The sequence below is a fragment of the Hipposideros armiger genome, unplaced genomic scaffold (assembly GCF_001890085.2).
Source record: "Hipposideros armiger isolate ML-2016 unplaced genomic scaffold, ASM189008v1 scaffold_529, whole genome shotgun sequence".
NCBI lineage: Eukaryota > Metazoa > Chordata > Mammalia > Chiroptera > Hipposideridae > Hipposideros > Hipposideros armiger.
In genome coordinates this window covers 1,120,981-1,134,530 of record NW_017731879.1, presented here as the reverse complement: position 1 = coordinate 1,134,530, position 13,550 = coordinate 1,120,981, and the positions used below count along the sequence as shown (strand labels likewise).

The following is a 13,550-nucleotide window of genomic DNA, read 5'->3' as shown; positions in this document are numbered from 1 at the left end:
TTCCAACACATCCTGTGCCTTCACACTTCCTCCACATAGCCCCAAGACACTGTTACTGTGTCCTCCCAGCGGAGATAACTATTATCATTCCAATAGGTCCCAGTCACCTGAGAAACTCCCCGAGAGAGCTTTACAGATATCATTCCATCCGGCCTCAGTTTTCCGAGACACTCTCTCGACTAATGGGTCAGAGACTAATGTAGGGGGGTGGTAACGGAATTGGCTATAATGCAACAAGGTGCCAAGTTCAGTCTTAGTTGCGAGAGGGCATAGCCACCATCCCATGCGGGAGTCGAACCAGCAGCCTTGTTGTTAAGAGCAGATGCTGTATCCACTGAGCCATTCGGGTGGCAGCTCAGCTCAAGGTGAGACTCATTCATATTTTGAAGGGTCATCTGTTTTATTTAAAGTGTAAATTGATTGTAAATGTGAATCAGGTCTACAAAATACCTTCACAGCAACATCTAGACTGTTGTTTGACCTAATAGCTGGGCTCCATAGCTTAGCCAAGTTGACACATAAAATTGCACTATCACAGAGCAAATATTCAGCTGTCATTCAATCTGTACACTGTCTCTGATGGTTCCCCAAGCAAACAACTGGACAGATCATCCATAATTCACCCAATGAATCCTATAGTCAAAAAGCTCTGCCCATGAGCTCAGAAATTCCAATTAGCTTCTTCTTGTCTCTCTTTAAAAGAAGCATACAAAAGATTACTAGATACCTGAAGAAAACCTATATCATAAAAGATAGAGGCTCAACAAGCAAACAAAGATTAAAAAAAAAAGACACATGGAGGAAATTATGTAGGGAGAGAAAAATGTCTTTTAAAAATCTCATGAACTTCCTCAGGTAAGAGATGATAGTGCATCCATTAAATAAAAATAGAATGCCATAAAAATATGAAATATAAAGAATTAAGAAAAAGTTCTTAGAAATTCAAAAATAGAAGAGCAAAAATGAAAACTTACTTGATGACACTGGAAGATAAAGTCAAGGAAATCTAGAAAGTACAGTAAGAGAGGGGGATGGAAAATAGGAGAGAATTTGATAAGAAAATTAGAAGACCAGCCAAAAGTCCAGCATCAGATGACTAGGAACCACAGAGAAAGAATTGGAAGCAAAAAACCAAAAAACAGAAGAAATATGATCATATAAGTATATCAAGAAAATGACAGAAGAATGAGTTTCCAGATGTAATTCTGTATGGTGAAGTCCATCGCCTCCTTATAATCTAAATGGATGATTAAATTACTTTGAAAATTAATTGTGTCAGATCAGTTTCTTAGGAAACAGAGAGAGATTTGCACAAGAAGCATATTGGAGCATGAAGGAAGCAGGATTGAGGGAAGTGAGGAGTTGAAATGTGCAGTTCTAATAAAGGGCTCAGCCCCTCCCAAGGGGTGCCCTGGAGCTCAGATGACCCTTCAGAGATGTCCCAAATTGAAGCAAAGGGGATAAACCTTTGTACCTCCCCCCCCTCTACGGACAAGTTCTTGCATGTGGTCCCAAGGAAGGGACCACAACTTTGGATGAGGCAGCTCTCTTTAGCTGAAGGTAACCCTAAGAGAGGGGCTCAGCTGAGGGCCATCAGAGGCCCAAACTCCAGCAGCTGGGGAGATGAAATTCACTTCCTTAATGAAATTGGAAACTTGCAGCCTTAATGCTTTTGAAGTCTTTAATGCACACATGGTCAAAAACCTCTAACTCTATGGCATTACTGGGATACTGGTCTGCCTCCTGAGAGAGTGTGCCAAGCAGCAAGCTGGACTGTGGCAGGGAGTGGCCACGATTGTCCAGTGCTTCCAGGGTGGGAGTGTGAAATCTTTCCAATTCTGGGGAGCAGCATTAAAAGGCCCATTGTTCCTCTGTGTCTCTGAGACTATCTCCATGGGAGAAATGGATGGAGATAGTCTCAGAGACACAGAGGAAGAACTGAGGGTTGCTAGTCGGGAGGGGGTGGGGATGAAGGAGAAGGGGAAGGGATGAGACAATACAAATGGGTAATTGTAATATGGCCTCAGGGATAGAAAAAGACAGTCCGAGGAATATAATCTATAATGTTGTAAGTATTTCTTAGGGGGCCAGATGGACCCATGTCCTTTTGGGGCGTCCACTTCATAGTCGATGTAGAGGCCTGACCACCGCATTGTATTTCTGAAACTGATGTTGAATAATACTGTATGTCAACTATAATTATATATACATATAACCTCGGGACATGGAGTAGAGTGCGGGAACGGATTCAATGGAATTGTAATAGATAAGCATGATATCAGGGGTGGGAGGGCAATAGATGGGGGGAGGGGGGTTGTTACTTTGTGAGGGTGAAAAGGGTAACTATTGCATTGTTCTGTACACCTGAAACTAACAATAAAAATAAATAAATAAATAAATAAAGCTTAACAATAAAAATAAATAAATTAATTAATTAATTAAATAAAAGGCCCATTGTTGCTGCACAGGTCAGTAACAAGTATTTTATCAGTAATAATGCTGCCATTTTGTCATTGCTATGTCCAGCTCTCACACCCACCTCTCATTTGGTCTGAACTCGAGCAGAACAAAAGAGATTTTTGAGGCCCTTCATACTCCTGGTATGCAGCTGTGCTCATTCAGAGAACATCTAAAACATTAAATTTAAAAAATTTCAAATTCACAGAGATGATAAATTAGAAGTATTTGCATTTTAAATGATTTTTTGATTTACAAAATATTTACCATCTAATATCACATAATGCATTTTCTTATTAAATGTTATCATTCCAGTTACAAAAAATTGAATTAACTTCTCATTCATTACCCATGTTGTTTCTATATCAGATCTATATCCCATTTAATCAATGGCGCCTTTTAAGTGTGGCATGCTTGTGAGGCAAGTAGGAAGAAGGGAGGAAATCCATACTGAGCTCCTTCTGTGTTCTACAACCAGCTAAGGTACTTTACACACACATACACGCACACGCATAGTCACGTGCACTCACACACTTGCAAAGTAGATATTCTCTCCTTGCACACAAGGAAATGGGTTCTAAGGGGTTAAGACAATGGCCTGGCACCACGCAATGCCAGCTAAAAAAAAAATTACAATTGCATCTCCTGCTGCCTGACAGCACATTTTCTGGAGTTTCACATCCAAGCTGTTTCCTAGGTAACCAGCACACAGCCTCCAGGACCGTCTGCCTAAAAGGGAGGAATGGGAGATCCATTTAATGTCTACTCTTCCCACACATTTCCTGTATCAGCAGTGCTACAGCCCTTTGTCAGAGCATTAATGTGGCAAAATAGCCCAAAAGCTTGCTGATGAGGTTCTATTATATTTCAAATGAGATATTTCTACTCACTGAAGAACCAGACTCATTGAGAATCTTGCCTGTCAGAGCATTGAGCCTGTTTTTATTTTTATTTGCTCCCCTGCTTTTTCCTTTTCTCTCAGGCCTTTTGTTCTTGCAGCAAGTTCCTTTTACTGGCAGACATCAGTAGTAAGTACTCCTTATTCAAATGAGCCTGTGCCATTGAACATCACCAGGATCTCTTCCACCATGGTCAAAGGGTTCTGCAGAGTCCTTGCCATTCCCTGGACCTGGAAATGACCAGGACAGGGACCAAGGCTGGCAAATGTCTGTGTCACATGCCTGTCACATCCTGGTGCTGAGGTCTTTGCTTATTGTGTGCTGTGCTTGATGCTCACTACAGATGCCCACTGGGACCTAAATAATTTGCTGTCCCTGCCCTGCTACAAGAGACAGGCTTAGGTTGAGAGATTAAATAAGCGAGGGGAAGAGTCAAAGCTGTCCACTCCCTCACCAACCTCAACAATTTTATCTTCATCATTCCAAAGCAATTTCCCTTACTGCAAAGCTGGAATACACTTCGCTTTTATGACCTAAATATTAATGAAATTCAAGCTCATGGGTGTTGCTGCTGAAAGCCATTTTTCTTGATAGCATTATGTGCAAGGAACACATCGGAGATGTCTATGGCTGGTCCTATTATGTGTAATTAACATCTTGCCATTTTAAATATCAATGGGAAGCTACAGCATGGCCACAGGTCAAGGTCAAGAGGCATTAGCCTAATTGTAGGGCTGGCCCTCGGGGATGGGGAATGGTGGACTCAGTTACAGGCATGTAGAAGGCATCCGCATCCAAGGTCTGAGCTGGTGGATGAAGGTGCCTGGCACAGTTTCTGGACAGTAACAGCACCTCCAGTCAGGCTTTTAGTTCTGGACAGGCAGTGGACAGGGCTGGGACAGGGCTCAGGGCCCAGGTGGCAGGGCAGGTAGCTAGTTCCAGCAGGAAGATGGGCTGAGTTGACATACAATCCCAGGGCACCGCAGCTGGCAGCTGGATATTAGGTCATACTATTGAATTAATGATAACGTTTCTTGGGTATGGTAATGACATTGTGGTTCTTCTATAAGAGAATGTCTTTGTCCTTAGGAGGTGTGTACTGAAACTGTTAGGGGTGAAGAGCTGTGGTGTCTATAATCTACTTTCAAATAATTCAGACCAAAAAGTATACATATACAAGCAAATGTGGCAAAAATGGGCAAAATATTAATAACTGTTGAAATTAGAGAAAGGGTATACAAGGGCTGACTGTGCTATTCTATAAACCTGTAAGTTTTAACTTTTATATTTTTAATAAGTTTTTTAAAAACGAGTTTATGATTAGTTCTACGACTGAAACAGAAAACAGATTTCCTCATAACTGGCCTAGAGTTAAAAACTAGAGTAAGTGGTACGGTTAATGTTTTGCTGACTTCCTCCTCATAAATGTGGTCTAGTCCAGAAAGGATGGAATAGGGTAAAAATACTACAGTTAAATCCACCAGTTACAAATATGTTTCATAAAGCAGGCTGGTGAGTCCTATTTTTATCTTGTGTTTTCTTGTTCTCACATTTTCAATACTTAATTGTTCTTCCCATTCAAAAGAGCATTTTACCTGACAACCTGTCCTGTGGCAGGAGGTAGAAGGGAGTGCTGTCTGGAGATTAAACCACAAAAGTGGAAGACATGTCTTCCACATCCCTTTCATGGTTCTGCTTTTATAGCCTTGAGGAACAAACTTGATCAACCAAGACACACAGAGCTGACACATCTGGCCACTTGTACATAATTAGCAAGAGCATTTAAAAAATTAGACATTCTATATGTTGATGCTTGTGCAAATATAACACGAATGCATGGCTCATATCACATGATGATGTCCATCTCCCCTCCTAGATGGTAAGTTCTTTAAGGCAGTGTCTGTCTTGGTTTTTGTTATGTGTACCCCCATTGCCTAGCACCATAAATGTTTGTTGAATAAGTGAGTGAATGAATGAATAAATAAATGGAAAAAAGTAAAAATAAAGAGATGTGACAGTACTTGAATTCTATAACAGCTAAGGGTCATGCTAATCCATAATACTATTGTTTTTATGATCTATGATGTTTGCAGACTAAATAGAGCAGACTGGTGTCTAATGTTCATGGGGGAAATGCTTAGTTAATGATAGAGCATTATAAGCATGTAAACTATCTGTGCAATTAATCAAAGATTAGATGGTAATATGAAAAATGAAGCTACAGCAGTGGGATTTAAGGTAGCCTTCTTTATTCTGTGTACCATTTTGTTCTCGATTTCAATTCATAATATGGTAAATACTGATGATAGCTATACTGTGCATATACAAAAGCTTGTTGGGGCCCTCAGTAATTTTTAAGAGTGGGCCCTGAGACCAAAAGCTTTGAGAACTGCTCGTTTAGAGATAAGACAGTTTCTGGGTTGGTTATTATATATCATCTCACTGATGTTTTCACAGACCCAGGTGTTTTCTATCTTTAGTCTGACACTTTCAGCATATTGGCCTGTCCTCTTAAATAGGCTTCCCTCATGGTTGCTGCTGCAACAGTTCCTGGCATAATGTATCTTCAGAAGCAGAAAAGGCACTATTTATTTTTTCCCAACAATGTTTAAAACAGAAAAAAAAAAGCCCTTCCCCAGAACCGGTGTACTATTTATTTATTAGCACATAACAACAACACAAAAGCCTCATTTAAAATTGTGTATTCCCATAATTGATACTAGATCAACCCTTCTGTCATAAACAACCAGAGCACTGAACAAAATATATGAAACAACTCTTTTCAGTCCCTGGAAAATAGACACACAAGGACTATAACATCTGAAAGAAGGGGAAAAAATGAGATAAGTCCCACAATGCTGTGCTTTCTGCCTGAAGTACTTACTATAGTACAAAGAGAAGGAATCCAAACAGAGCACAGCAGTCTTGCTGCACTGAGAAGCTGAGAGCTGAGAAGATAGAGATAGATGTTTGGAATGCTGAGAGAAGTTGGATTTTCAAAGATAAGAAAAAAATCACAAATCTGCATGGTATCTGGAAGGTTTGGGCTGAATGCTAGGTTGTGAAGTTCAGGTGAAATTCCAAAGTCCATGCAAAGAACAACTACCAGGGAAAAGAATAACTCACTGAGTATTTATAGGTTGCACAGGACTGGAGACATTTGAGTTCTGACCAGTCACATGGAGATATTCCAATGAACACCCAAGACATTCAGTAGAAATCCCAGAAAGTCACACCTTAGGAACAGAACTTAAGTAGCACCAGGATAAATGCTAGATCCACCCAACAGAGCTTAAAAATAAGCCTCAGAAATGACCATGCTGATCTATTGTACAAGTACATTAACTACCTGCAAGAACCAAGCTTAAATATCTTGTTGTCTTTAAAATAAAATAACAAAATCCAATGCTTAAAAAATGAAATATTTAGGGCCAGCTGAGTGGCTCAGTTGGTTAAGAGCTCACTTAAGGGTGTGAGCTCTGAGCAACAGTGGTTCGAGTGCAGCCTGAGCTGAGCTGCTGCTGAGCTGCCAACAGGTGTCAGGATGACTCAGCTAAAAAAAAAAGAAGAAGAAAAAAGAAATATTTGCAATATCCTCCATTCAATTAAAAGATACTAGACATTAAAAGAAGTAGGAAAATGTGACCCATAATCAGGATAAAAATTAAGGCAATAGAAAGAGACCCAGAAATGACACATAAAAATAACGTAAGTATCAGACAATGATTTTAAAAGAGCTGTTATGGAATTTTCTGGTCAAGATGGCAGAGTAGGTGAATGCTGGCATCCTCTCATAACCACATCAAAATTACAACTAAACTACGGAACAACCATCATTGAGAATCACTTGAAATCAGCTGAACCTTAGTTCTGTATAACTAAGGATATACAGAAGCCACGTTGAGACTGGTAGGAAGGATGGAGACATGCAGTGGGCTGGTCCCCGTACCCATGTATGGTGGTTAAAAATTGGGAGGGATGTCTTGGCTGCAGAGGTCCCCCCTGAGGAACAAGGGGTCTCAGCCCCACATCAGGCTCCCCAGCTCAGGGCTCCAATGCCAGGAAGAGAAGCCCCCATAAATTCTGACTGTGAAAACCAGTAGGGATTATGGCTGAGTGAGATGGAGGGCTGCTGCAGTCCCAGGCGTCCTCTTAAAGGGCCTAAGCACAATTTATTTGCTGATGGACTCACTCTGAGTTCTAGCACTGGGGCAGCAGCTTGAAAGGTGCAAAGGACATACAGGGAGGAACTGAATTAACTGGCTACAGGGGGAGGGCTGGAGAGGCAGCCTTCTCCCAGACAGAAGTGCTGGAAGAAGCTATTGTTTCATTGTTGAGCCCTCCCCGCTCCCAGCATGCAGACTCAGGCAGCCACCATATCTGAGTCTCTACCAACCTGGCTAACACTGTTTGCCCTGCCTTGGTGATTCCCTGAGGCCCTGCTCTACCAATTTGTGGGCCACTGAAGCTGCTTCCAGTGGCTTTTCTATACAAACAGTCTGTCTTGGCTCATCTGTGGACTTTGCTAAGATCTCTCAAAGTTTCATAAACCCCAAACAAGTAGCATCTGGCCTTGGGGTGCCCTATCTGCCTTGCTAAGTAGCCCCAGGCCCAGCACTAGTGGCAACTAGTCTTGGTTTGCAGCTTAGCCTCTTCGAGGCACCTCCAAGCCCAGGGCAGGTGGAAGACATCTGTGGATCACTTTGTGGCCCATGCCAGGTGGCCCAGGCAGGGCACAGGCTGCAGCTGAACTTGGCCTGCGGCAGGGCCCTTCCCAGGAGGCCCCTGAGGGCCAGCACACCCTGTGGCCAGCTTTAGATTTTACCAGAGCACCACCGAGCCACTCCACAGACCACACACCTAAAAGGCAGACGAGGCAGGCACGAGAGCTCTGCCAAAGCAAATCCTGCTCCGTAGGGTCAGCCCCTGCAAAACATCTTCTCCGCTATAGTCCTGGCCAGTCCTCAGAGCCAATCGGCCTGAAGGTCAATCCCTCCCACTGACATGCGAACAGCAACCAAGGCTCAGCTACAATAGGAGGGCACAAACAACCCACACAAGGGATACTCCTGCAACACCTGACTCAGGTGACCAGTAGGTCTGGCTCACTGGACCCCACAGGACACCTATTACATAAGGCTACTCTACTAAGACTGGGAGACATAGTTGCTCTACTTAATGCATTAAAACAAACACAGGGAGGCAGCCAAAATGAGGAGACAAAGAAACATGTCCTATGAAAGAACAGAACAAAGCTCCAGAAAAAGAACTAAACAAAATGGAGACAAGCAATCTACCAGATGCAGAGTTCAAAACGCTGTTTATAAGGATGCTTACTTACCTCAGTGAGAACTTCAAGAAAGAGCTAGGGAACATAAAAACAGAGATAGAAAGCATAAAAAAGAACTAGTCAGAGATAAAGAATATAATAACTGAAATGAAGAATACATTAGAAGGAATTAACAGTAGATTACATGAAGCAGAGTTTCAAATAAGCAATTTGGAAGACAAGGTAGCAGAAAACACCCAAACAGAATAGCAAAAAGAATCTTAAAAAATGAGGGTAGTTTAAGGGGCCTCTGGGACAATGTCAAGCATACCAACATTTGCATCATGGGGGTACCAGAAGGAAAAGAGAGAGAGAGCAATGAATTGAGAACCTATTTGAAGAAATAACGACAGAAAAGTTCCCTAACCTGGTGAAGGAAATAGATGTACAAGCCCAGAAAGCAGAGTCCCAAACAAGGTGAACCCAAAGAGGCCTACACCACGGAGGCTTCCCCAGCAGGTCCATGGAGCTGGGCTTCATAGAGCAGGGACTAGCTGGGTGGCTGCTCAGACAGCAGTACCCAGGCGGGTGGGCGGTGTCAGGAGGCATGACTGGGCCCAGCAAGCTGCAAGGCGGTGCTGTCTGTGGCTCTGTGGCCGCCAGCTAGCCTGCACATGGCAGCTGCTTTGGGTGTTTGGGGTTGCCGCGCTGGCCTATCTGGACCATGTGGTCTCCGCTGCTGCTGCTACCGGAGCCGCTGCCGGAGCCACTGCCAGCGCTGCACCAGCCTGCGAATTTTTAGAAATCAGCTTCCCAGGACAAATGACTAACTCATATGAGCCACCTTCTGAGGCTCCTTCCCCAGAGACAGGAAAATCGTGTGTCTCCAGCTCAAGTCTGGTGCTCAAGTCTGGGTTTGTGGCTGTTTAGGCTCCTAACACGCCCCAGATGCCCCAGGCACGTTACTGCAGTAAAGTGCATCAGACTCAACATTGGAGATGGGGCATAAACCGGCTTGTACATAATCAGATAACTGAGACAATACAGTTCCAGACCACAACTTCCTTTTTCCAGAATTTGAAATGATAATAGAAACAGAAGATGAGATAATACCTGAAGTTGTGGAAAAGAAAGATGAGTTAGAGATTATAGAGAGCATGGATGAAGCACCAGAGGAAGAATTGGATTCCACATCAAAACATGAAACCAGGGAAGATAAAATTTTCCAGAAGTTTAAAAGTAAAATAGCCCTTGAACCAGAACAGATTCTCAGATACGGCAGAAGGTTTGCCCCCATCTAGATTTCTGGTGAAAATATCCTTTTCGGAGAAAGGATATTCCAGATTGCCCCTGTGGTACCTAGAGAATGTTTGAATTCCAGGTCATTTCTCAGCTGCTCAACTACCTGAAGGTGGGCAGAGTGGGCAGTCGTGTTGTCTGGGGCATCCTGGCCGTCTTCACCTGTGCTGAATGCTGTAGACTGGGCACTGGCTACACAGAGGAATTTGTATGGAAGCAAGATGTAACAGATACAATTTAAAGACATAAAGCCTTAAAAATGCTAATAATTTCTCAGACCATGCAATTTCATATCTAGGGCTTGATCCTACAGAATTAATTATACCAGAGATAAAGGTACAAAGATGTTGTTTGGGCATTGTTTACAATGTCTTAGTATTAGTGAGACAAAAACATCCAGTGATAGAATTAAATACATTTTGGTACATTATACAGTAGAAAGTTATGCAGTCTTAATGATACAGATCTACATGGACACCAAATAAGATAGATCTCAATTGACACCAAGTTACCATAGAATACCATAGATGGTATTCAGAGTATGATATTTTTATATTAATAAAAATATTTACACATGTGTATGTGCACAGAAATAGATCTGGAAATAAACACAGTAGGTCTGAACTGGTGTCCCACATGTGTATAGTGGGACTAAGTGAAATGATCTTTTTACTTGTATATTTCTTCCTACAATAAAAATGAGTTATGTGCCTAATTAAGTTTTAAAAACCTGGTTTGTGTTGGTGGTGGTGGTGTGTATGTGTGGTTTTTGAAGGGGGCTTGTGATTTCAAGAGAAGAGCAAGAAAATCAAATATTTTTCAAAACCCTCTCGTCATAAAAGGAGAATGGATTTATAGAAATTCAATGACATAAAAGTGAAATGGTTACAAAAGCTGCCAAATTAGGAAACATTAGCTATCCCAAACATTAGGTGAAGCAAGACAGAACTAGTTTCAGAAGCTGCAAAGGGTTTGGTTTCCCTTTTCATCTCATTATATCAAAAGCTGGGAGATTGCCAGGGTGGGAGCAGATCTAAAATTCGTGGCCTGCTCTGTTTCTAAGTGTAACATGGTTGTGGTAGACCAGCCTGACAGAGTTTTTATTGATTCTGTCTCGACAGCTGGGCTGTAAAACGTTACATACCACGGATGACGCACATTCACCCTGGAACATTTCTCATTCCCCAGCAGTCTCTAACCTAGGCTTTTGCCAGCTGCTGGAAGGCGAAAGCTAAGAACTGGAAGCAGGTCACAACCTGTGGGCATCGCAAATGGGAAAACCTGCAGGCAGGAGTTCCTGCCAGGTGGTGTAGTAATTAAACCAAACTGCAATTCAGCAGAAATTTGGCATTGGGGAAATGGCTGAGACATTTCTCTATACTTGAGAAATTTCAAATCCAGCATGGAAAGAACTGGAATTTCAATGTAAAATTGTTAGAACGAAGCGGTGCAGGAACTCCACCTGAGAGTTCAGAGGGCTCCCTGAAAGGTGTGGTGGTGAGCTACATCTTGAAGGGGGTGAGTGAGCAACGCATGATCAATGATGGTGGAAAGAGTGCTCACAGGAAGAGGAAAGAGGGAGCAGGAGTCAACCCCCAGGCAGGCCAGCAGGCAATCATGGGGACAGGTTTCTAGTACCAGGTAGGACTTGAGGTCAGGTGGGCTGTGGGTGGGTGAAGGCATAAGTCTACTTTAAGCAGGTATTAGAAATGCCATCTATGGGCACTTTCACTTCATATTGAGGGGAAACAGGAGAATTGTACGAATCAGGTTTTCATTTCTAATACTTACTTCAGCTGCAGTACAAAGCATAGGCTGGAATTTTTCTTCGTACACCATGTCTCTTACATGGTAGGTGCTCAGTAAATATTTGTTGAACGAATCATCAGTGAAAAAAAACGAAAGTAAAAAAACCCCCTTTTTTAATAGGCTTAGTGGGCTTGCAGCAAAAAATGTGGAGATAAGGAAACTCTCCAGACAGGTGGGGGTGGGGAGTGTGACACAGATGTCACAGGCCCTACTGCAGCTTTGTTTTATTTTAATATGCTAATATTGCAAGGGAAAGATTAATTCTGGGATCTCCAGAGCTAAAATGCTACTGACAACTTTCTAGAGCCTAGCTACTCACAGGCTGGTCGGGCAGCAGTGGCTGAGAGCTTGTTAGAAAAGTAGAATTTCCAGCTCGCCCCTTCCCATCCCCCCAATTCAGAATCTGCATTTAACAAGATCCTCAGGTGAGAAACACGCAGTTTAAAGTTTAAGGAGCAGTTCTAGACACATACACTCTGGCTGTGTGATGAGTCGTCAGGAGAACCTGGGAGAAGTGATAAGAGCTAGAAACCCACATTTCCCCAGTTCTCCTCCACCTGAGATTAAAAGTGGGGTCACGCTAACAAAAATCTATAGTTTTCTCTCCAAACCCCAGCAATTTCATGCTTCAAACTCATATCTCGGGAGTCCCAAGAGTGAGACTCTTGTGACCAGGCACCCCCTCTGCCTTTCGCTCAGTTACTGTGTAATGTCACCATCTTCCTGCTCGCTGGCCTGGTTATCAGCCATGCCTCCTGGGGAAAGATGGACAGGATGCTTGCCTAGAAGGGCATTCTGTTTCAGAGGCAGCAATTCTGCACCACCTTTAATGTATCAGCAAGTAAATGCAGCATGTACCAGGTGCTGCATTTGTATTTAACCTTATGGAGCAGGCATAATGGTCATTTCTATTTTATAGATGCAGAAACTAAAGCCCAGAGAGGTTGAATAACTTGCCCAACTCACACAGCTTGTAAATGGAAGGATGCCTGCTTTTCATTTGTGTGGCAATGGCAGAGCTGCTTGACATTCTGAATATTGTACCTTTAGCCAAAGAGCTTTTATCACTTATTGCTGGACAGATGAGCTAGAGAAACCACTGAGAAGGAACTAGAGATGTAGTGAATGGTTTTCAAATGAGTTAAGAAAACTAGGACGTGAAAAGAATCTGATTATGGCAATGCCATTGTAAGGCAGATGAGTTTCCAGGAACCAAGTTCCTCCTACTGAGTCCCCATAGCCTCTAGCATAATCAGGCTCAAACTCTAGCCTGTGCCACTATGACAGAGGGACCTCACTGAAGGCTGCAACTATCACAATTAGCTGCATATGAAGAAGGCTGGACACGACCAAGAGAAGCGGGACAGAAGTGGGGGAGGAATGCCAGGCCATGGCCATAGAGACCTCCTGGATAGAGGAAGCCGAAGGATTTGTTCCAGAAGGCTTGAAGCCCCAAAGATAAGTGCTGACTATCCAAAGGGGCACTGTCTTCATCTCTCCAGGGATAACTGAGAGAACAAAACAGAACCCTCGGGGCCTGATGTCAGAGGTCTAACCTTGGGCAATTCCCCGGGAGTGAAAGAGAGAAGGAAACTGATGCCTTGGGGGACTGGGGGCTCTGTGAGAGGGCCACTGTGGTCTGAATGACTTGGTCTGTCTGCTTGGTGCCCAACTCAGAGACGATGTAAGGAAGAAGTGGGAGGGAGCCCTATGAGCTATTCCCCCCAGGGCCAACCTATAAGACACTTGAGTTAGGTCAAAAGGCTGGTAGGTTGGAAGTCCTTTGCTTCCAAGCTTTAGAATTTCTAGTTTCTTCA

At 43.0% G+C, this 13,550-nt stretch overlaps 1 pseudogene; it reads left to right on the top strand.

The window, feature by feature from the left end:
* Positions 1 to 9,299: 9,299 nt before the first annotated feature.
* On the top strand, positions 9,300 to 10,165 carry LOC109396586 (programmed cell death protein 2 pseudogene; annotated as a pseudogene).
* Positions 10,166 to 13,550: the final 3,385 nt, after the last annotated feature.